We start from the raw sequence: 26,417 nt of genomic DNA, 5'->3' as shown, positions 1-26,417 counted from the left end.
ATAAATTGCTCAATGCTCATGCCAATACCATGGGAGGGATTAGAAAACATTGCTGAAAGGGATGAAACTGCTTTGAAGCAAACAATCAATCAAATCAAAAATAATCAAATAGGCTATGCTGTCCAGTTTTATTGCACAGTAATTATAACTTATCATGTCTTATTGTAGTTTTCCCCCTATGGTATATAATATGTTGCATCTTGTAGCTATGTCTTGAAAGTGTGGGATATTTAACGTAACACACTTGTCAGACTGTATAAAATTGTGACATGCTCACAACACACAATCCACGCGCTGCATTTTGTTTGGTTTAGTGTCATTTTGATCTGACTCCCCCAAATTGCATCTGCATGCCGCCACTTAATTAATGTCGTAATTCCTGTAGAGATTGTCTGCTTTAAATGAAGGGTCACAACATGCATATCACACAAAGCTGGGTTTTATGAACAGTGGAGGATAAGATTAATAGCAGCCTGTGTGGCATCTCATCTGTCACATATTGTTGGTGTCACACTGTGACTTTTACAGAATGGATGCCGAGTAAAATTACGAGCAAATCTTATTGCAGGCTGGTATGGAAGTTTATAATCACAGTCTCTAAGTAAGGAAAACAACAGGTGTGGCCATGTGGCTCCTTGTTGATCATTCAGAGAGATGGGAGAGATGTTTTTGAGCCATTAGTGTTAAGTGTTAAATAGCTTCACAATAAGCTTTTTCAATTTATGAGCATTATCTCTCACTCACAGAGGGGATGAATGTGTCCATTGCCACTGTTGAGTGTGCAGAGAGAGGATTATTTTTTTTGTTAAATATGGATTTAGCAACATTTTTTTTTATAGAAATACATTGTTTAACAGCTTAAAAGAAAAGCCGGGCTACAATAGGGAAAACTAACTAATGTGCTGTCGATTCACCTTATTTCCCAAAATGGTACCCTGCTGAGTTTTCCTTTTAAACCACGATAGTTTTGTTTACACACCCTATGCACTGACAATTAACGTGTGGCATTTGCAGCCCTTTTAAATGTTTTGAAACCTGCATGTTTACATCAAGTTTTGATCTTATTTTCCTGTTTTATTGGTGCATTGATACCTTAAGAGACCATTACTGCCACCAGCTGTTGATATGCATCACTGGTCTATGTAGTCAGCACATACTCATTTTATCTCATCACCCCTGTGCAAGCTGAAATGACCAATGTTAATCTCTTCCTTCTCTCATTCCTTTGGTTAAGTGTCAGTAAGTGGCCAGATCAGTAAACATGAGTGCTTCGGTCAGTTTCACTACAGTTTAATCACTACCCTATCAGTTCCTAAAGTTGTAGGCAAAACGTTGATTCTGGGTCAACTTTTGCCCCAACGCAGTGAATCCTGGCCATCCATGTTTCCTTGGAGCTTTAAATGTACACAAGTGTACACCCCGTCTAAAATACCTTGTCTGAATAACATAGCATTGTGCTACTTTTACGGTTTACTGTTTTCTAAATTAATATTATATATATATATATATATAATTTTCCATACATTTTCAGTCTAAACATGGCCTAAAAGAGAAAAACATATACACATAAATTAGATCAATTGCTTCTTTTTTTTTAGGAAATAGACTGATTGAGGGAGGGTTTTAATCAGCTTTTATCTTAAAGGTAAAGGGAGGATATGAATAGATCTGACTTGCTTCTCTAAGTCAAATGTAAAGTAGGACAGACATTCATAAATTATGGAGTAAACAGATTTGAAAGAAGACTCAAATGTGATTTAAATGCTGCCTTGAAATCTAAAGTAGTTTATATCTGTGCTGTCTCAGGAAGGCTTTTCACGCAACACTTTAAATGCCATTCATAATGCACTTTCTCTCTGAGCTCAGCCATAATTCACTACTGGCTTATCAACGGAGACATGGAATTAAATGCATCTGTTTCAAGCTAAATCTCAAAGGAATACTCACTCACAGGGGGTGAAAGGTTCCCATGCCCATTGTTGACCATGTGAGGTTATTGGTAAAGTTGCCCTAAACAAACTTTAAATGTAGATGTACACTTGTTCTGCTTCACTAAGCAGGGAGACAAGAGGATTAATTAATTCATGAGCAGTGCATCCTAGTAAATGTGTTTTGTTACATATTGACTTTCACCAATTGGTCTTTTCATTCTTTAATCAATTCAACATGATGCTTTGATGCTGCCCACACTGTGAACAAGTAAAAAGAGGTCACATTTTAAGGGAAATAGGTTGACTGAATTAGAGAAATTCACATCAGGCTGAAAAGCATCTTGGAGCTAATTGGCACAAATAATGAAGCTGAATGCACCCATAGAACTTATGGGGAGGAGGGTGCACCCAGACAAGTAATTGTCACTTCTATAATGAACCCGCACTAACTTTAGCATAAATTAACACAAGAACTGTGCAGAGAAGAACAGGAAAAACCTGGGCCCTGAAGCCTAGAAGTAGAGAAGCTCAATTTCAACCCTGTCTCCTAGAAATTATGTTAACATATTACAAATTTGTTTTGCCAATAATGCTTTGTGGGAAAATCAAAGTGTACATGGATACATTACCACTTATGTTCTATGACTACCAGCTAAAAGTTAGTTTCCAAAAACCTAGAGGTCAGCTCTAACTCCCAGATGAACTTTGAAAATAAATACATGCACACACAAACAGGCACAATGACTTCAAATAATTTGATATACAGTACACTGTTAAACATTTCCTTTCTCACTAAAACTGCTATTTTAACAATTCTTCTACGTATTAACATAATGGTATTTTCACTCACTTTAAATAGTTCTATATTATATTTTGTAAAGCCTAGTCATGTAGTCATGTGTTTTCTTCTTGTATGTATTTCCTGGACTGTACACATACTGTACAGTGCAGCATTTAGTGTCTTGATGAAGAGAGCCAAAGATAGAATAATGATCTGCAGCGATACACATTCATGGCTATGCAAACCTACACAGAGAAGGGTGTTATGGGTAACCATAGGTTGCAAAGGCTCACAGAGGAGCTGGTGCATCAAAGTCAGTTGGGTTAACCCTATGGGGACCATGAATGTCTGAAACAGATCTCATGGCAATTTCGCCAGCATGGCTTAAAATCATAAATGGTAGCCTATATAAGTTGTACGTTACAAAGTATAAAAGAAAAAGCTAACGTCTCCTTGAGTCTTTTTGATCTAACAGGCCAATCAGAACCAGTCAACAGAATAAAATCAGTGAGAACACTTATATACGTATATGAAAGCATATAAGTCAAATTGACCCACAAAAATCATCATATGCAAGTTTGGTAACTACTCCCATGTACATTTTACATTACATTTAAGGTCATGACCCTAAATGAGGAAAAGCTTGATTACATTTACTTTAAAATTCACCTGCAACATTACTGATTTAGACTAACATATTACAATGGTGCTAGCTTCTTAACACTGGCTTCCTATTAAATTACAAATTTGAATCAATTAAACGAAAAAAATTAAATCAATTTTAATTAAACATTTTCCATATTCTAAAACTGGTTGTGCCCCACTCAACATTTAAGACACATTAAGTGACCTATAGTTTCTGCTAACCTGGCTACCAGGTTATGGAACTGTTTCTGGGGGTCAGGCTAGCAACCAATATCGAGTATTTAAAATCTCATCTCAAGACATTTTTTTCACTAAGGAAGTTTGTTGATGCTTCTTTAGTTTTTTATAGGTACACTGTCGTTACATACAGTAATTATGTGTTTATGTTATGTAAATACAGGCTATTGTCATATACTGTAAACTTTCTCAGCATATAGATTGCAAAAACATTATTGACAAATGAAGAAGACTCAACTTATTCACTCTTGAACTGCATCCAAGCAAGAAGCAATTTCTGAAATGGAAATCTTATTCCTCATCCGTTACGTTAATTTCCCTTTTCTCTATTGAGCTCCATCTGTGGCTGTGAATGGGCTCCCAGTCTGTTCAATTGGAGCCATTGTGCTCATGTTTCCTGGTCACATCTGCCAAGCAAGCCTTGTCAGCTGCCACTCGGACCTATCCAATTAATTTCCAATTCGAGGGCAGAGGGATAGATGGAAGGAAACACAGATGGATTGACAGCCTGGATGGATCTGAAAATTAAACATGTTATAGACATTATAGTTGCATGAGAATGATCAGTACCGCAACATTTGAAGGCGGAGACTATATAACACCAATGAAATAGTAATTTAAGAGGCAAGTATTGGGAAGTGGAGATTCTCAGATCCTCATTTCTAGCTTAATCTATCCAACTCAGTGGCAGTCATTTTATCACCCCCTTTCCCTACAGCATGTAAAATATAGATAAGCAATGACTTGCACTCAACAAACAGTCCAAGAAGACTGACTACTGACTGCTAGATAGGTAAATGTGGCTCATCCTAACCATAACCATAAAGATGAGGCTTGGGTACATGCAAGGACCACCTCCTTGCATGTACCCAAGCCTCATCCCCAGATTTATGGAGGCCAAAGCACTCAGTCTGCAAGACACACATTCACTTGCACAGTCTTTGTCATCAATCACATTGCAACACCAAGGACATCCTGTTTTCTCTGACATCTGCCATTTGACAAACTTAAATTGACTGACACAGCAGAAAGGTTTATTACTTTATACTGCTTTGTGTGTTCTTTGGTGTATATACAGAGGAATATGAAAACAAGACCATTGTGTTGGAATTTCATTTGTTATACTACGTTAAAGAGATAATCCATCCAATCTTTGCATCCATGATGCTCTTCTGCAATAGAGTGCCAAACAATCTTTGTATGAAAAGTCAAGCAGACACATCTAAGACACAATTTAATATTTTTCAAGGATGAATTTCCATCGTTACGAAAGACAGCGCTCATTTGTTTTGATGCTATTCCAACGCCAGAATGCTTGCTATTACGTAAATGAATTAAACTAATGCATCTGTCTCTTCCCTGCTGCTGGGCATTATTTATTAGCCCGATCTGCATCTGTATCTCTTAAGGCTCTGACACACCAACCCGACGGCCGACCGTTGGCAGAAAAGGCAGTTGGACTGATCAGTCGGTGTCGGAACACACCGAAGTGACGCCGACTTGAGTGTATGTTCTGCGCGTGCGCGAGACGTAATACGTCTCCATAACAGCAGGCGGCGTTAATCTGTATTGTCGCCCAAAAAATGAAAACCAGAAATGACGGAACATCTCTCTAGACCTAGTAAACACAGAGCACAATGTCATCAGTCATTGTTTTCATTGGTCATTGAGTCCGACTGCCCACCGGCCAATTCAAACAGTCAAATCGTCCAAAATGAAGGCCAGCGGCTCCGACGGATGACGATGGCACGGAACACACCTAAGTGACTCGAATCACCAACCTCGCCAGACTGTCCGACGGCCGATAATCGGATTGTTGGGTCAGCGCCTTTATTGTGCGTCTATCTCACTGTACTGTCCGTTATATTTCCCTTTCTACTAGTCATCACATTACATTAGATTCTTCTCTTAAGACTTAAGATTAAATGTCTTAGCGATGTAAGAGCATTAACATTTACATTTACAGTATGTCCTTAGGTGGTATCCTACTGTACAGTAACACATCCAGTAGCCTAATTATGGAAGCACATTATGTCCCCTTAGAGCTGCATTTAGAGCCATGAACTCAAAAGAACAAAGTAACAGACGGATACACAGCTGATATAGTCTGGTTAAAGCAGTGTGGTTTGCTTTGTTTCCAATTAACCAGGGACACATTGGATTTAGTTGTCTGCCTTTTGTTTTCTACCCATAAAAGGTTTAGATGAATCTTACCTTTTTTCATGGTGGGCTCCCACAGCTCATAAAGGGAATACTGGGTTATCTGTACCAACACTGATGCTTCTGATGGGCCAAGGTGACATTTAAACAAAGGAAGGCAGATTAATTGAAAGACTGTTTATGCAAATAGATATAAATATGTGATTCATCAAACATTAGAGTAAGTCATTTATGAATTACTCGCAATGTGTGCTGCCGAAGTATTTTGTTGTTGCTGTTGTTTTGGATTCAGTCATTCTGTTTGGATTCACTAATATTTGCAGTCTTATCGAAGAACGGCTTGTGAGTTTATGTGTCTGCAACTGTATGTTGAAACCTTGTGTGTGTACTTGTAGTGGAAACTGCTTGGCTCTATCATGTTTCCATTTGGCAGGACTTAAAAAGACTTTGGGACATTCATGAGTTCATCAATAACCATTGGCCTCATGAAAAGTTAATTCATTCAGGGCTTGAGAACAGACAGTATTTTCCCTGTTGGGATCATGGTGAAGTATGACATCCTTTAAAATCATCCATTCACTGTTGCTCTGTCGCTGGAAAATAGGAGGTGTTTTAGCTCTGTTCTTTCAATGTGCATGTGTGCGTAAAAGAGAAAGAGAGACATGTAATTATTTTACACAATAATCAGGCAACAATGTTTTGCTTAAACTATCTAACTGGCACTAATTGTTGAGTGCGGGTTACATAATCTTTTGAAATGGCTGTCTGCTATCTGTAGGGCAAAACTGAGTAAAAGGCAGCATCACGTCATTTGTGTGGTATTTTTAACATCAGCACTGAGATAATAGTTTAAAATCTGCAGGCTTGGATGCATAGAGTTTTCCACAAGTGTCAGAAAATGACCTAAGGCAACTCATGTAAAACGCACAAAGGCGACATAATTTTTCAGGTATCACCGCAATGAATGAAACATCAAAAATATGATGATCATGAGGAAGGAATGCTGTGCCTCTATGGTCAAGGAAGTTCGGGATTATGGAAAAACAAGGACCTGGGTGGACCATAGAAAGTTTGATTGAGGATATTTGATCTTATAAAGTATGCTTCTCTGGAAAGGTTGAATTTCCCAGCTAGGGCTGGAAGATATGGAGAAAATCAAATATCACGATATTTTTAACCAAATACCTCAATAGCGATACCGCAACAATATTGTAGTGTTGACTATTGCTGCTTTCACAAAATATTTACACAATGAGATTTTTGATAAATAATCATCAGTAATATGGATATAATGACTAAGTGGGTAAAGGCAAATAATAGAACAGTTACAACAGTCTGGTAAGTTCAGAAAATGACATCACTTTACTTTAATGCAACCTTTAAAACCAGGAAAAGACAACAATTATGCCATATTACAATATCCAAAATGTAAGACGATATCTAGTCTCATATCACGATATCGATATAATATCGATATATTGCCCAGCTCTATTCCCAGCATGCGGTAGATAATGAGCTGATCGGTCACTAATTTGCCGCCAACCTCCCAGCAGCATACAGATTGCGCTACTAGAAAACATACTTGTTTTAAATAAATGTTTTTCATTTCTTTAGCTTTCAGAAATTATATGTTAATCAGTAATGTGAGAGACAACTAAATAGAGGTGTGAATCTTCACTGATCTCCCGATTTGATTACGATTATCATGTCTTTGATTCAATATCTCGATGCATCACTATGTGTCAAAAACATTTTTCTATTAAAGCCATATAGGATATTTGACTTGACAAGCTTGCAATGTGAAGTGCAATGCTCAAACTGCAATACATATCTTTAGACTGGAATGATGAGGTGTTTGGGTTTGTTTCTTTAAAGGTAGCTACCACAAAGGTTTTACCTATTTTGGATTAGTCATATACCACCCTACTTTTAACCTGCAAATTTATTGTGCTGTATTGGAATAACTGACCCCAGACAACTCTTTAACAAAAAAGGTATTGTTTACTGAACGATAACTTAAATGTACAAATAATATTTAGCCATTTTGAATAACAAAAAAACACATAACACAAATCACACCCTTCAAATATGCTAACTGCAATATTTCTTCAAATTATATTACACACAACTACCCTTTTACCGGTTTATCAGTTTCCACTTAAAACACTCCAACTACACAAACGTATTCCTCCTTACAGCAGTTTCAATGTAAAACTTACTCAAACCCTATTAAACCACTGTGTTACCACACACACCCCCAGGTCAGGGCCCTAAAGTATAATCCGTTTTTCTTTTTAAACCAAAAACAAAAAAACAAAAAAAACGGGTCGATGTTTCGTTTTTGGTTTCAAACCAAAAATGGAAAAACAAAACTATGAGCTCCGTTTTCTCGTTTTTCCAATGTCCATACAAATTAAAAATTAACTGGAAAACTGCTCGTTTTTGAACTGTTGTTTTTTTGTTATTCATTTTTCCGTTTTAACCCAAGAGCGAGAATATGGGCTCATTTTTATAATTTGCATAATCATTGAAAATCTGATGGAACACAGGTCTCGTTTATAATGTTATTTTGGTCTTACGTGTTAAGTCAAAAGTTGACTAAAACCCATGCGCTCTGGACAGGAAGTAACATTAATGTGTCAAAATAAAAGCATGAGAGCTGTAATAACTGCCAGAAGAACGAGGCTTTTTATGAATACATTGTTTGCCTGTAGCTTGTCAGATTAGGCTAAAGTTAGCTATTTAGGGTTATATAAAGTATTTAATTATTTAATAATAATTTTAAAATCACATGAAATCTACATTCATCTATTATTAGCCTGTGTGGCAGTTATTGACTAGTTACTCTAATCTTACACCAGCCAGTAAAAAGGCATCTAACACTTGTGTTGTCTTCGTGTTAAATGTGTCATGTTTTCAAAGTTTCTTATAAGAAATATGGGTTTCTTTCAACCAAATTAACCAAAAATAACATGCATTGTTCCCTTCCATGCTCTTTGCAAGTAAATTAATATTCACACATTTCATACAATTTGGGGTGTTTTATTCAATTTTATAGCAGTTATGGCCTTCCTGGGCGAATTTTAACCTGGTAGTGCAATAGGGCACTATTGAGCTTTACAGAAGATAAACACATAGGACACATACATATTTACAAGTATGTGCATGCACACACACACACACACACACACACACACACACTTACCAAGAGCCTGGGTCTGTCCAAGGTTTCTTCCTAAAAAGGGAGTTTTTCCTCACCACTGTCACTTTTACGCATTTATGCATGCTCTTGAGGGGAATCACTGGAATTGTTAGGTTATTATAAATTGTTGGGTTATTATAAATTATACATGTGGTCTAGACCTACTCTATCTGTAAAGTGTCCTGAGATAACTCCTGTTATGATTTGATTCTATAAATTAAATGGAATTGAATATACCAGTCTGTTATAATCCAAAACAACTAATCGTATATCCTCATTTTACTTAGAAATTAGGTATAATTCATGTAAATGAGGTCTGTTGACCATGAATGCAAAAAAATAAGTGTAAAATTAATGATTACTTCATGCTTTATGAAATGGTAAATTTTGTTATGCCATTAACATTTATAATGACCCAATTTATAAGACAACACAAGGGCTAAACCACTTGACCACTTAAATGAAAAGGCTTCTTTTTATTGCAACTCTGCAGAATATTCATGTGACATGGTTGACCATCTTAACTGCCATTACAGTTTTTTACAATCACTTTGGCACTAATTTCAGAACCTTGACGTCATTTTTCAAAACTCTGGACACAAAACTCACAACCAATGATCAAAATAGACATTTTTTAAAACACTAACACTTTTTTTCAGTTGCTTGGATACAATACACATAAACCTAAGATCATTTGTTCATTTAACAAAGATCAGCTGTTCAATAAGACATAACTTAACATCAAAGTACTACTATTTCAAAAAGCAATTCACACATGACATTCCAGATGATTGTCTATTCATTTCATTACAATCATCTAACTATCAATTCATACAACTGCTCAAAATGATAAGTAACTGTTGCATACTCTTAATGCACAGTGTATGGAAACAGACAAGATCATGAAAGTTTCAAGATAACGAGATTCAATGTCACCAGTTAGCTTGGAGCGTGAACCAATTAGACTACATGATCTGTGGATGTAATATTTCATCATCCTTCTTTACTGTAATGTACTATTGTTTACTGTATCAGACACTGTTTCTATGGTCTCACATAGGCTACCACTTTTTCAGACTATTTACAGTATTGACAGTACTGCACTGGATGCAAGCCCTTGGAACTCGTTATATATATATATACTATATATATATAATATATATATATATATATATATATAATATACATATATATATATATATATATATATACATATACATACATATATATATATATATATATATATATATACATATACATATATACATATATATATATACATATATATATATATACATATATATATATATATATATATATATATATATATATATATATATATATATATATATATATATATATATATATATATATATATATATATACATATATATATATACATACACTTGTACCACATTGTTTAGGTTTTTTCCAAGATGTTTGGCTAATGAAAACATCCATTGTGATGTAGATGAGAACCTGCGGCCAAATCCACAAGACAGAGTTGATGAAGATGTAGAATACAGTAGCCTAATCACTCCTTTGTTTGTTTTTACAGTACAAGCAAGTTGAGGAACACTGCATTTGACTTTACACTACAGTCTTTTCTTTCCTATTTCCTAGCTAATTACAGTTTTTTACAATCACTTTGCTACTAATTTCAGAACCATGATGTCATTTTTCAAAACTCTAGACACAAAACTCAAAACGATCATCACTTGTAACACAAGCTGTCCAATGTTCAAAACATAGCATTGTGCATTCATATCTTTAAAGACATCTTGCGCTTGCACAATCATTGGTTCAAAAAACTAATATATTGTGAAATACCATTGAAAGGTTACTTTCGATCACCCACACACAAGCTACCCATAGTTTCACTCGCTCTTTGTTCGTACAATCATTAAATATTGTAGTACAAAATAGGTGATACATGTTTCATTATGGTACTACATATAAATACATCCCTGTAAAAGTACTGCAGTAGTAGAGAGAATACTACAGACCAATGTGGTACGAGTATATACAGTATATATATATATATATATATATATATATATACTGTATTTACCCTTATTTACAGTATCCAGGTAAGTTGATTCTCATTTTTTGATTCTCAAATTCTCATTTGCAACGACGACCTGATCACATTCACACAGTTCCACTTTCATACCTGGAAGCTGCCCAGTACAACCCCAGTCTAATCTGCTGGCCACTGAACAGTATATATATAACAGTATATATATATATATACACACATACAGTACTTTATATATAAAGTATATATAAATTATATATATACACATACAGCACTTTATATATAAAGTATATATAAATTATATATCTCAATCATCAATAACGAGTTGGCAGAATTGGACCTGCAATTCCAAGGGCCTGCATCCATACAGTGCAGTACTGTCAATTACGGTAAAGTTGGTACATGAGACCATAGAAACGGTGTCTGATAAACAACAGTACATTACAGTAGTAGTACATGAGACCATAGAAACGGTGTCTGATAAACAGTAGTACATTACAGTAGTAGTACATGAGACCATAGAAACAGTGTCTGATAAACAGTAGTACATTACAGTAGTAGTACATGAGACCATAGAAACGGTTTCTGATAAACAGTAGTACATTACAGTAGTAGTACATGAGACCATAGAAACGGTTTCTGATAAACAGTAGTACATTACAGTAGTAGTACATGAGACCATATAAACAGTTTCTGATAAACAGTAGTACATTACAGTAAAGAGGGATGATGAAATATTACATCCACAAATCATGTAGTCTAATTGGTACATGCTCCACGCTAATTGATGACAGTGAATCTCGTTATCTTGAAACTTTCATGATCTAAACATGGAATATTGTTTGTCTGTTTCCATACACTGTGCATTAAGAGTAATGCAACATTTACTTATCATTTTGAGCAGTTGTATCAATTGATAGTTAGATGATTGTAATGAAATGAATAGACAATCATCTGAAATGTAATGTGTGTATTGCTTTTTGAAATAGTAGTACTTTGATGTTGTGTCATATTGAACAGCTGATCTTTGTTAAATGAACAAATGATCTTAGGTTTATGTGTATTGTATCCAAGCAACTGAAAAAAGTGTTAGTGTTTTGAAAAATGTCTATTTTGATCATTGGTTGTGAGTTTTGTGTCCAGAGTTTTGAAAAATGACATCAAGGTTCTGAAACTAGTGCCAAAGTGATTGTAAAAAACTGTAATGGCAGTTAAGATGGTCAACCATGTCACATGAATATTCTGCAGAGTTGCAATAAAAAGAAGCCTTTTCATTTAAGTGGTCAAGTGGTTTAGCCCTTGTGTTGTCTTATAAATTGGGTCATTATAAATGTTATTGGCATAACAAAATTGACCATTTCATAAAGCATGAAGTAATCATTAATTTTACACTTATTTTTTTGCATTCATGGTCAACAGACCACATTTACATGAATTATACCTACTTTCTAAGTAAAATGAGGATATACGATTAGTTGTTTTGGATTATAACAGACTGGTATATTCAATTCCATTTAATTTATAGAATCAAATCATAACAGGAGTTATCTCAGGACACTTTACAGATAGAGTAGGTCTAGACCACATGTATAATTTATAATAACCCAACAATTTATAATAACCTAACAATTCCAGTGATTCCCCTCAAGAGCATGCATAAATGCGTAAAAGTGACAGGGGTGAGGAAAAACTCCCTTTTTAGGAAGAAACCTTGGACAGACCCAGGCTCTTGGTAAGTAGGTGTGTGTGTGTGTGTGTGTGTGTGTGTGTGTGTGTGTGTGTGTGTGTGTGTGTGTGTGTGTGTGTGTGTGTGTGTGTGTGTGTGTGTGTGTGTGTGTGTGCGTGCATGCACATACTTGTAAATATGTATGTGTCCTATGTGTTTATCTTCTGTAAAGCTCAATAGTGCCCTATTGCACTACCAGGTTAAAATTCGCCCAGGAAGACCATAACTGCTATAAAATTGAATAAAACACCCCAAATTGTATGACATTTGTGAATATTAATTTACTTGCAAAGCGCATGGAAGGGAACAATGCATTTTATTTTTTTGGTTAATTTGGTTGAAAGAAACCCATATTTCTTATAGGAAACTTTGAAAACATGACACATTTAACACGAAGACAACACAAGTGTTAGATGCCTTTTTACTGGCTGGTGTAAGATTAGAGTAACTAGTCAATAACTGCCACACATAGGCTAATAATAGATGAATGTAGATTTCATGTGATTTTAAAATTATTATTAAATAATGAAATACTTTATATAACCCTAAATAGCTAACTTTAGCCTAATCTGACAAGCTACAGGCAAACAATGTATTCATAAAGTGCCTCGTTCTTCTGGCAGTTATTACAGCTCTCATGCTTTTATTTTGACACGTTAATGTTACTTCCTGTCCAGAGCGCATGGGTTTAGTCAACTTTTGACTTAACACGTAAGACCAAAATAACATTATAAACGAGACCTGTGTTCCATCAGATTTTCAATGATTATGCAAATTATAAAAATGAGCCCAAAAAAACAACAGTTGAAAAACGAGCAGTTTTCCAGTTAATTTTTAATTTGTATGGACATTGGAAAAACGAGAAAACGGAGCTCATAGTTTTGTTTTTCCATTTTTGGTTTGAAACCAAAAACGAAACATCGACCCGTTTTTTTGTTTTTTCGTTTTTGGTTTAAAACGAAAAACGGATTATACTTTAGGGCCCTGACCCAAACACACAGATATCCAACTTACAGTTAGCTGTTAGTCAAAGAAACATAGCTCAAACACGAAAACGAAAACCAGTCACCAGCGGACGCGTAACTATCGGTAAGCAGGGTAAGCGGTGCTTACGGGCCCAGACCAATCAGGGGCCCGCATCACTGGAAGATATTGATTGACAGCCGGGGCCCCCTATCGCATTTTCATTACTCGCGACAATCCCAGCAGGCCCACGTGAAGCCACTGACCAAGCGGGAGTGAGAACGGGTCAAATTAATTTCCTTGTTTCTGTTATGAAGATCAGACGTGTGTGTGACTCGATCATCTCACATTTACCAACAAAACGTACAGCGAAATAACGTACAAAACATTTCAGACTGTCCTGCCAACCTGTAAACATTTTAACATCAATGTACGCTGTAACGATTTTTATAAAGTCACTGAAGCAGCTGCTGTTTCAATGCTGTCTGCTCTCTGCCACGGGCGGGGCTGCTGCTCCATTTCCCCCGCGACTGACACACACACACACACACACACACACATGGTGGATGCAGGAAAAACGCAGATGAGACGACACAATGACCTAAATTGAGGACAGCTACGCTCGTTATTATGAATGAATGTGTGTGTGTGTGTGTGTGTGGCCAGAATAGGAAATTAACTAACAATGTAAAGATCAACAAGCCACTGACAGTGACATATATGTTCATATTTGATTCATTCAATAAATAATTTTTTGTCTTAAATCCACCAGCCATTTTCATATAATACCAGCATTTGCAGCATCCTGACCCTTTTTGGTAAGGTTCCTAGGAAATCTCAGCCCAGAGTAATTCATTAATAGTAATAATTATTATTCTCCCCAAAACAAGTTTCCATTTCATTTTTAACTGTTTTTGCTGTCTTCTGCAACTTCATTGCAACAAACATACAAAAGACATTGCAACTTTTATTGCATTTTTTTACAAAAGCTCCCGTGAAATCAGGCATTTTGGGCCGCAACAATCTCAAAAAAGGCCGCGAAATCCTGGAAGGACTGCCCATTGTGTGTTTTTTCATGTGTTATGGTGCGCATTCACCAGTGTTTTTTTGTTGTTGTTGTGGTGCGTGTAGGCTACTCCTGATTTTGTCAGTCATCTGTGTCTCTATGATTCTATCCTGTCCTATTCATGGTAGCCTACTCGTGGACATTGCGCCATCATCACATGCTGTAGTAGGGGGGCCCGCCTTGATAATCCTGCATAGGGGCCCGGTGTTGGCTTTTTACGCCACTGGTCACCAGGTACAGCAAAGTCCTCTTTAGCAGGGAAACACGCTGTTGGGTAATTGCATTATTTCAAAAATGAGTGGAATAATTACATCTGATATGACCAGATATCTATCTATAATTCCAGGAACGTCTTTCTGTGTGTGTGTGTGTGTGTGTGTGTGTGTGTGTCTGTCTGTCTGTGTGTGTGGGTGTTAAGCGCATATCTCTCGAACCTTTAGTCTGATGGATTTCAAACTTGACAGGTGTCTTGCTATGGGCACGAGTAAGTTTGCCGTTGTTTGGATAAGAAATGCAAAAGTTATCCTTAAATATACAGATAAAAGAAGCACACATTAGCTTTTACCGCTCTAGCCGCTGGCCACTCCCTCTCTGCTCAATGAGTGAGCAGTGAGCAGGAGCAGAGACAAGAGAGAGAGCAGCGGAGCTTTGGCAGCTAAAATGTGTGCAAAGTAGCACTACTTTGGACTGTCTTTGACTTTTGAATAAACAAACGACAATTTCCGAATTTAAGGACGTTTCAGAACCCCACCCAATTAGGCTTTAAAAAAAAAATTAAAAAAAATAAATCGCTTGATCAAGGGTCCGTCCGGGCTCTGGGGTAGCCTATCCACCGCGATCAGCTTCGTGGGAAATTAAGAACTTTCTGCACTGGTGGTGGATGTCGTCGATGCACTTGCATCATTAGCTTTGCTTTTTTAATGGATGGAGGCGTTTTCATCTAAGAGACGCTGTGATTGGTGGATAGTATATGGAGCAGGGGACTGACAGCACATAACCAATCACATTATGACAGATGCTCCACTTAACACCAATTGCAATGTTTAATTTTAAATGAATGTAGCCTACTGGCAGTCTGGCACACGTGGGTGCTCATTGGGGGCTGGTATTTTCGGTATCGGTGCCTATGTCTTCCTCTGATGTAGACGTAGCCTACACTAAGTCAATAGATAGTAAGCTATACAGTGGAGTTGCATACTAAGTGGTTCAGGGTCCTTCTGTAAGTCATTTTGGGGTACACTTTGGTTTTGATAAATTCTACAAGCAGCAACACCACAGGCCAAGCAATCAGCCCGTTTTCAACGGGCACAGCACTAGTTTTATAAATATTTTAAATAACACAAAACAACTAAATGGTGGTCGGTAATACATCTGATATCATATACTGCCTTATTAAAAAAAAAATATTACCTGGCTGACGACGGGAGCAGCAGGATGCAAAAAACGAAAATTACTGTTGCACTAATCTGGACATCTTGCCATGCCAACGTTACAATAAAGGTTGCCTAAATGTCATGTATATAAATTTGCTGTCAGCTTACTAATTGATTGTGTGTTTTGTGTAGATTTGGACTTTTATACGTTTATTCCACTTTGTCTAAACGGCGAAGTGGAGAGGCCTCGTTCACCTGTTTGGAGCTGGCTGGTGAATGTCACGTGCGTAGGCCTTGCTGGATACACCGTGACCCTTTTTGTGGATCTTCTGATCGCTGTGGATTACTTTTTTTTTCGTGTCATTACGGCAAAATACGGATCTTTTTTCTTAACATGTCTTAACGTTTTATTGTGTGATTGTGCTTTGTTTCTGCGTTTGGAGAGGCATCTCAACAGACTGTATATCGAACACTGATTGTTCACTGTTACATTAGAGTTGAATTTTAGTCGGGGCATTCCGCCACCGTCTGTCTATTGCGTTCCAAGACAGCCGTGCCGCTATTGGATTTCATTTCATTTCATTCAGGGCGAATTGTTAAATTGTTACAATGTAATTTAAAATCTGCTTTAAAAATAAACATATATGTTTATTTAGCATGTTTGTTTTGTCCATATGTGCTCGTGCTGTGTTCCCCAAGTGGTAGGCCAGGTCTCAGCTGCTACAATGAGTTTATTTTATTTTTTTGCACCCCGTCGGCTCGAATGTCAAACTCTGCTTATGGTCTGTGTGTGTGTTTTGTTTGTGTGTCTGCCTGTCTGTGTGCATGCCTGCCTGCCTGTCTCTGTCTGTCTGTCTTTCTGTCTGTCTGTGTGTGAAACGGGTTAGGCTACTGAGAATGTTATTTTTCATTTGAATGTTTATGCCGCGGCCGGAAAATTAACGAGCGACATCTTTGCGTTATAATCGATTATGGGCGGCCACTGCATCGATGCAGCATCATCCATGTTCGCATCGCGATGCATCGATTATTTGATGAATTTCAACACCTCTGCAACAATTTCCCTTCCCAGTTCTATTGCACTGGACACATTAATTAAAGCAGGATACTCTTCACACTGAATGTGTGTACTGAGTTTGTACATTTCTTTCTGTCCCATGAATATGACCCTTAATCAGATTTGCCTTTACTCTTCTGCCTATCACATTACATTGCTTTCTTGTGTATTTAACACCTTAACACACATGTTTTTGCTGTCAAAGGACTTTGTTGCTGTTCAACCCCTTTCCTCCGCACCACCTTCACTGTTGTGACCTATCAAAGGTTTGGCCTGATCTCCAGAGCCCTAGGCAGCTGAGCCACTGCCAAATCTACATCAGGCTGCCTCCTAGCCTACAATTAAATAAATGCATGAGTCAACCGTTGAATGACCACTATACAGAATGCTGTCGTACACGTACTTTTTTATACAAACCTGTTTTCTGCTCAGGAAGATGGTATAGCAAAACTGTCAACAAATGCAGGGTGACTAAATTTTTCTTTATGCCTTTATATGCCTAAAAGCAATCACTCACCACTACTGTATATTGCTATGCTTGTCCATGGTGGATTTGGCTGATTGCTGGGATGAAAGCTGCACTTTCCATATTCTTTCTCATATAAGAAAGTGACACTCCAATCCTCTGATCTTGGCAGTTTTAAATTCAGATCATGATGCCTTCCCTCAGACCACAAGGGAAATTAATAAATGATTAAAGTCTAGTGGAGTCAAGGGAAAGAATGGTAAAGAGGGATAATGGTGTATTGCTGAATGATGCTGTCTCACTGCACTCAGGGTTTTGTCTCTATCTACTAGTGTGTGCTAAGAGGAGGCAATGCCTGGAAGCTGTTTTGTTGACAGGTGTCCTAAGTGATAAAAGGACAATTTGTGAGCAACGTGATTACATTATAAATCTCTCTTAGGTCACATTTAAACCTTGAAATTGTAGGGAAATGTGAATGGTTCTCTCTTTCACAAAGCAAGCTGCACGGGTTAGTCTTTGGGTTACCTGGCTTCAGTCAACTAAACTTTGATGATCCTGATAACCAACGTCATGAAGGTTGTTATAAACAGGCCCAGACAACCTTAGGTTAACTAATTAAGCTGGGATTCTGCTTACATAAAAGAGGAAGGCTTCACTGGCCAAATGCATGCAACATCAGTAGATCCAACACAACATTTTGAATATGAGGAATACAGTAATTTGAATGTTCATCTGTGTGGGGAGGAATGAAGTCATTGTGGTGGCAGAAAGTACTTAGCAATGTGATAAACACACAACTAGAACAAGGAGTAATATAAACACTGTGTTGTCAGATACTTAGAATATTAATCTGAGCCTGTCAGTGGCAAAACAAGCACTTTTGTGAAGGTAAATCCAAGCTGGACAATTGCCCTATTAACTTACATTGTAGCTTGTTTCATCGCTGCCAACTGCAGCGATCTTGCTTAATACTGGACCAATGTCAAATATTGTTGTTCCCATCAGTCACTTAGACACAAAGACATAGGAAAGTAGAGTCCAGGTTGAAAAAAACAGTTCTTACCGTTTAAGCGAGCCATTGTGTTTGTTTATTTTCTACTAAGCTCTTGTTTCTCTGTTGTTTCTGACCTACCATTCCTCTCCTGTCCACCAGTTGTCCTTAGTGTGTTCCTGCCTTTGCCAGTCACCTGTCTCTGTTACCCCATTAGTCATTAGGTATAAACTGTATACCAGCCAAGTAGCCACAGTGCTCTGCCTGATTGTCTAATGCGCCCCACAGCCTTGATGGTCCAGCCTCTGATCCTGCCTGCTCGCCTTTGTTTGATTACCACTTTTCTGTTCGACTTTTACCTGTCTGCCTTTCCTCCTTGGAATTGTTTGCCTATCCTCACTGCCTATCTGCTGGTGATTGTAAGCCTGCCTAATGACTAAGTACATATCATTTTGATCCTTTTCGACCTGACATGTGGGACATCATTACAGACATTGCTTTTGTAATCCAAATCTCACAGCACGCAATTCCAAAGTCTTTGATTTCAGAAAAGGGAAGCCCCATCAGGTTTTGTTTTCTGAATGGACAGCTATGTCCATGAGTCAGGTTCCCACTCTTCACACTAGCCTATCAGGACTTAGTGATCTGGCTGGTCTATTAGTGATCTTGTTTTGGTTATGTAGATAAATCTTTTTTTCTCAATGGAAGGAGTGGTAGCACTGAGAATTTGCTCACCTCTCTCCTCATTCAGTGTTTGGAGGCCGGTGAGACCCTTTTATCACATAGGAAGGTCTTGGACATGCTTTCTCAGCCATACAAAGATCAATAATGCTATTTATTTGTCAGGCCAATCCATTAGCCACTGTTGCACTGAGAAAAGCCTTGTGCAGCATCTAGATATTGTTCAAATCCTCAAAATAGATGCTGATGGCCAAAAGCCAAAGTTTACATTATAATCAGCCTTCCAATAAAGGTTGGACAAAAGTGCGTATTCTTAACTAACAAACCTTAATAAGTAATTTATGCTACATCAGGTGTAAACATTATTGCAAGTGTTCCTCTTAATTTAAATATGTAGCCCTATTTAAACATGTTTAAACAATATTAAAGAGGGAGAAATGAAAGCTGGTTTAATGATTTGTGTATTTGTAGAAAGTTGTTCTAAAAGCTCAGCTGAAAATGATGACCTGTGCTCGGCGACTGAAGGAAAATGCGATGTGACACCATGGGCGAGCTGTGCCTCACTTCAAAACAGCAGCGAGTCTTCTGGGAGGGCTGGGGTTTTGATGCGAAGGCCGGCACACTTCACAGCTAGAAAAGCCTTTTATCAGTCACTCAGGCTGCCTTTGAGAACAGGGGCATTTTGTGTAGACTCTTTAAGGCCTGAAACACACTGGAAGTTAGCATAAGGTACTATGCACTAGAAGAGAATGCTCACTATACTGCAGACACACTAAGGCCATTCAGTGGAAGCACCACCTGTGAGAGCATTTAATTTTGACCTACTTTGAAACCTTTGCACTATGGGACCTGGTTCTGTGTCTAAATAAATGTTTTTCAAACAATTTCAATTTCAATTATAATTGATTAATAATAAAAACAACAACTACTACAAGACTAGCAAGACAGCCCGTATTGGACATCATCAGACTTGATTCCATCTAACATGACATGACATTCTGAATTGCTGCAGGATCACTTTCTCACCTGCAAACACTGCATTTTGTTAAAATGCTCTGCCATGCCAGAGGCACCTCTGCAGTGATGCAGTGGTGTGTGAAAGTGTTTTCCTTCGTATCAACCAGGTGTCCAAATCTCTGTCTTTATGTGCAAAACACATTGATTGGATTTAACTCTGTAAGTTATGCCACATTGTAACCCAAATAAGGGTACAGGAACCTGGACAGTGACACATCCATTCTGAAGATCTTTTTCAATGGAAGAAAGAGTAAGTGATACAAATTGTATCACTTACTCTTTCTACAATCTATTGTTGTGCTATGCACATGCAAATGTGACCAATCCCAGTTGTCTAGCTGAATGCAAATGTTTTCATTACTTGACATGCATAGTGGTGGAAATTAATTTTAAAACTAATGCATTTAATGACACTATAGAGAGAATCCTCTTTCAAATTATATTGACAGTGTAAGTTTTTGTGCGTAGAAAATTGAGCCAGTTCCAGTGCAAACTGGTGCGTTCAACGTGTTGCCTTCATCTCTTTGTGCAGCAGAACCTATTTACCTCTCCTGAACGAACATCTGTTGTCATGGAATTACCAAAGCTCTGGGAATTTAACTCGAGGTTATACCTGACAGAAAAAAAAGTTGGTCTTGAGTTATTTTTGGGGCCAACCCTACAAAAAAAGTAAGGTCAGATTTTAAAAAAATCTTTAATTAAATGTAGTCAGTGTATACGGATTGTGTACAAAGTGTATGCAAAGTGAACTTGGAGAAATACTTAATTCATGAATTTGACATTGTAGTTATAGGTTTATAAATGAAACATAATGCAGAAAATAGTTATGGCTCACCCAGACACTTGACCTTGTTGAATTTGAATTGGAAAGGATTTTGGCTCCAAGTGACCTGGTGATCTCTTATTCATACAGGGATGATTCAACCAGAGATAAGGCTGTCCCTTTTAAGGCCTTTATAGCAGATGATGAACTTTGGATAACTTCTCTAACTATAAGTTTACATCTCAATGTCATTATGGAAAGTAGAGAATTTTTGAATTGCTGAGACCCTGTGGATTATTACTGGATTTTAAACTATGTGTGGGTTGATGCAACTGGTATGAGTATGCTGGTTTGTGCATCTGTCGGTATGTCAGAAAGTAACTTATTACTACAATTCTACTGCTTTTGGTGGTAACTAGAAATGTAACTAACTACTTAAGTAATTAACGCAATTACAGTTACTGAAATTTAAATGGGCTTGTTACTTTTGTCTTGATCATAGCGGACAAACGCAGCCTATTCCTTGGATTTTTTACTGGTTATGATCTAACGTCAGTCAGTATTGGCATCTCTCAGCCTTCTGCTGTTTGTTTGGTGGACCTTTCAGGTTTTTGTGTGTTGCTTGCATTGTTTAAGACATATGAAACAGTTCAAGTGGTTGATCCAATGTGGTACTAATAACAAAGTCCAAAAAGATTTTGCTTTAGTATAGACCAAGAAATTCTACACAACACTATAGCTAAGTTATCAAACTGATTAACCATTTACTTTATTCAGACATTGGGTTCGTGCTTGCCAATTTCTGGTAAGGAAAAGGGGGCAGTTTGTTTGTTGCCCCCACCAATCAGTAGTGAGTGAAACACCTGTTTTATATCTGAGCAGGTAACTTTACATTATTCACAACAATCAATTAAATAGGCCAATTTAAGAGTTTGTTGACTTACAACAACCTGGCACCATTTTTATGGATGTGGCTAAGTACCTACGAAGATGAAACCATGCTTTGCTGCAGAATAAATGATATTCCCTTGTAAAGGGCTTAAACACTACAGCTTAAGACTTGGGATGTGATTCTCTGCTATACATGGCAGTATACGACTATGCACTTTCAATTGTTTGAGTTTAAAAAAAGTTTGAAATAATAATAATATTACATAAAAACAACATAGAATTCACTAGTTATAAGCTGCCCTCTGATGATGTCATTATTGTAGACTGGAATTCTTCTCAGTATATAATTTTGCATTCCAGGCAACCCCAACACATTCTCACACCCAACTCGTAAAATAAGGACGTTCGGTCAGAAGCCTTTCTCGTTCTTATTTGACGTTAAAAGTCTCCTTTAGCGTCTCATGTAAACGTGCTTGGTCACCACTATTGCCGTCCCTTTTTCGGAGAAAAACAACGGGGAAAGGACGCCTCAAAAGCCGGGAAACACACCGCGGGTGAAGCGCGACAATAACGGAATAGCGGAGGTTAGGTTTAGGAGAAAAACAACGGGGAAAGGATGCCTCAAAAGCCGGGAAACACACCGCGGGTGAAGCGCGACAATAACGGAATCGCGGAGGTTGGGTTTAGGAGAAAAACAACGGGGAAAGGACGCCTCAAAAGCCGGGAAACACACGCCGTAGACGGGGAAACAAAACGCCATAGACCGGGGAAACAAAAGAAAAACAATAGGGAAAGGACGCCTCAAAAGCCGGGAAACAAAACGCCACACGCGGGGCGCGAACCCAAGTCTCCTGAGTGAAAGTCTGGTGTTTTACCCATCCACCACCCTTACACAGCAATTTCCCCTTACATACCACTTGCTAAGTCTCATCCAACTGCGGCTCTCCCCAGTATGTTACACAAATACGCCGAAGGGTGCCTTTTTCGTCGCATCAGACGCTTAAGGACACTGACCAAACGTACTTATTTTACGAGTTCGGAATGAGAACGGGTTGGCAACCCGTAACTTGTGTTTTCGCAACCTTCTACCTGTGAAAGTGCCCTGGAACGGCACTCAAACCCGTAACTTACTACTCGTGAACTTGAACCAGATCGTTGTACTCCCACTTACAGTTTTTGACGTCACACACACATTAACAACAATGGCGACCTCCGTTGATGCTGTACAGATGCCGTTTATTAACAGTGATAAGTAGAAATAAATAGGCAACGTAAAGTAACATAGATAGCTAACGTCAACGTTAGTTAGCCGTTAGCTAACGCTAGCTAGAAGGGTTTGTGGTGACATTGCCTGGAACGCTACCAAGTCGTGAGTCGTGACTTGAAGTCGTAACTTACGGGCTAAAAACTGTGTCTGGAACGCAGCATAACCTACAGACTGTATTCCAAACATTCAATCATTCTAAGTCTTGGACTGAGTACCATTTGTCTTAGTGTTATACACTGTCACTTATCAGCTACAGTTAATCACTTTTCCACACCTGCCGATCTTCTACTGAAATATCTGTGCTCATTCAACATGGGCAGAGGAGTCAGCAAAAGCAAATAAAGATATCGGCAATACAGGCCAGAAGAAGTGGCTTTCCTCTCAGATAAGCAGGAGCAGAGATCTATTTAGGAAGGAGCATGAAAATGCTGACCTGGCCGCAGAAAACGCAGACCTGAGACGTCAGCTTAATCAGCAGAGGGAAGAAATACACTTCCTCTGGACAAGTCTCCAAAATCAGGTGGGTGCTACCAACAGTGCCCTCGCTGACTTGAGGGAGAAAAGAGAAAAGACGACAACTATCTGGGGTAACTTGATGGAGGAAAGACAACACTCTGAAGTTACCACAGGACTGAGCAGTATGAACACTGCCTTTAGCTCCCTGACAGAAACTTGCTAAAGGCAGGCAGGAGAACTTCTGCAACTTGTCCACAAAGAGGCCAGGCTGAAGTCCAAGCTTCAAGAGACTGAAAAGGACTTCGAGGAGGAGGTTAGGAAGCTGAAGAAAGTGATCAAGCAACAGGAGAGACAGATCACCAAAGTGACACAACAGCACCAACAGACTATGGACAAACTGAAACAGAGAAAGGAGAGCGAGGAAGAGGTGAAGAAGAAATATGAAGCCATGGAAGACAGCCTCAATAGGGAGTGCACTGAGAAGCAGAGCAAGAAGCGCAAGAGACTGAATAAGTCTGACTCCCTATATGATGAGTGGACATCACTCGACCCGACCAAGAACTCCAATCGAAAAAGGAAGAGAAGGAGAAGAGGTCGAGGGAAGAGGAAAAGGAAGATGGAGGTGGATGATGATGAGGTTGCTGGCCCAAGCAGTGCAGCAACAGGGTTTCCTTCATGTCCCTTTTTGTCTCCTTACTCTGCCTCAGATACACCCTTCTCCCCCTGCCCTTGCCCTCGCTCATCCTTCAACTCTTCCCCTCCCTCACCCTTTCTCTCTTCCCAATTATTCACGCTTCTACTCCTACTAACACCCTCCACCCCGTCTTTTGTCGTAATATTATATTTTATATATGTAGCCTATATTGCATGAAATAAATACTACAACCATGACTCTCATAAAATACTGTTATTTAGTGTTGTAGTGTTTTTTTATGACCCCCTTTGTGTCAAATGATGAAGATGACTGACTTGTATTGCTAGTAGTTCCAAAGCAGAATGGAACCCTTGGAGTGAATTGAACATGATTAGGGATGAGTGTCAAATATATATTATATATTTTAGAAATATTGGGGACAGAAGTTGTCTCTTTCCACCAGACATTTTTAAAGACTACAGTGTAAATCGCAGCCCAGGATACCCAGAAATTCTGCTCATGTTGGACGATTCCGCAACAGATGATTTACGTCCAGTGTAGAAAGTAAAGGCTAAAACACACCGCCGCTGAACAATGTACAACCCCCACAGCGCCGTTGGCTAGGTTTCACCCCTCTATTATACAGATGGGCAGCAAATTGCAGGAGAACGAAACAGCATAGTTTCTTGGTGTCATGATCCTCAAGATCAGCTTCAATACGTTAGCCGGCACATACGGGTACTTTGCTAAAACTAAAGGCCGCGCCGCCTTTTGGGGATTGAAAACAGTCGATGCTATGGAAGTCAATGCAATTTGACGTGTGTTTGGATCATAATTTTGACAATTGTGTATGGATTTATTTCTTGTTAAACAAATGTTTGTTAATACACGTGTTTAATGTTCATTTTGTGACCTTGCCTGACGATACCTTAAACTAAGCATGATCGCTGTCATGTCCCCTCAGTCTTCACCCCTATCAGTGGATCAATGACCCAACACGGTGGCTGCATACTGCTTATGTGGAAATACATATCTGATTAAATCACTATTGTTAAGCTGAGTGTCATCTGTAATTAATCAACCTGTTATTAATGACCATCTATAAGCTGAGATTTAGTTGGAAGTCGGATGCTGCTAAACTGTTAGCAGCCTCCCACTTAAGCTAACGTTGGTCTGCCGGTCTGGTCTATAGCCTGGCGCCAAAGCCCATCTATCAGGATCTATTTTAGAACATGGCAAGAGGACAAATCGAAGACCAGGGTTTTTGGATGTATTGTTTGTGCAACAAACGACTCAGCAAATGTTCAGCATAGCTATTAATTTAAAACGGTTTCTTTAAAGTAAAAGTCGTTTACGCTGTTGTCGTCTATGGAGGTTCGCGGGATTATTTTCCCCCAGAAAGGGGAGTGGTGATGAGACCTTTCCTCGGATGACGTATTGCCGGCCTAACATATGCTCATTAGATTCCCCGCTTCACACAGTTCCAAGAATGTGTGTTATGTTATGAAATCTCCCTGCAACTTGGCATTTGTGGTTGATTGATTGGAATGCCTATAAAACAGGGGTGATTTTATGGACGGACAGATTGCCTGCTTGGCCAGAATTAATAAAATATTCATCCACACTTAATTGTGAATTTAAAATTTCAAAATAAAGACAAAACTAATTCCAGCCTACTGCAAGGGCAACACAGATATTTGGCTTATTGTAGAAACACAAATGCCTCTTTTGTGGCAAGCAGTGTAGGCAGAACATAGTTTTTAAAAGTGACACACGATGACACTCTAAAAAGAACGGTTAAAAGTTATAGTGTGATAAAACATTCCTTGGCACTGTAAAACTAAAGAAACCCTTGAACCCTGGATGTGCTGTAGATCTTCCTGTCCTCTGCCTTGCTGTGCTTTCTTCTTCCGCTGGGATTTAATAGGATAAATCAAATACATGAATGAGAACGCATGAGTTTGAAATCTGACGTCTTTGCCTTTTTAGACAAATTTCACAGTTCTAATTTCACTGGCAATTTTTTTTTTAACCTGGCCGCCACACATAAACTGATAACAAATGCACTCTAG

This window comes from Perca fluviatilis, chromosome 12, assembly GCF_010015445.1.
Source record: "Perca fluviatilis chromosome 12, GENO_Pfluv_1.0, whole genome shotgun sequence".
Classification (NCBI taxonomy): Eukaryota; Metazoa; Chordata; class Actinopteri; order Perciformes; family Percidae; genus Perca; species Perca fluviatilis.
This window is presented reverse-complemented; position numbering follows the sequence as displayed.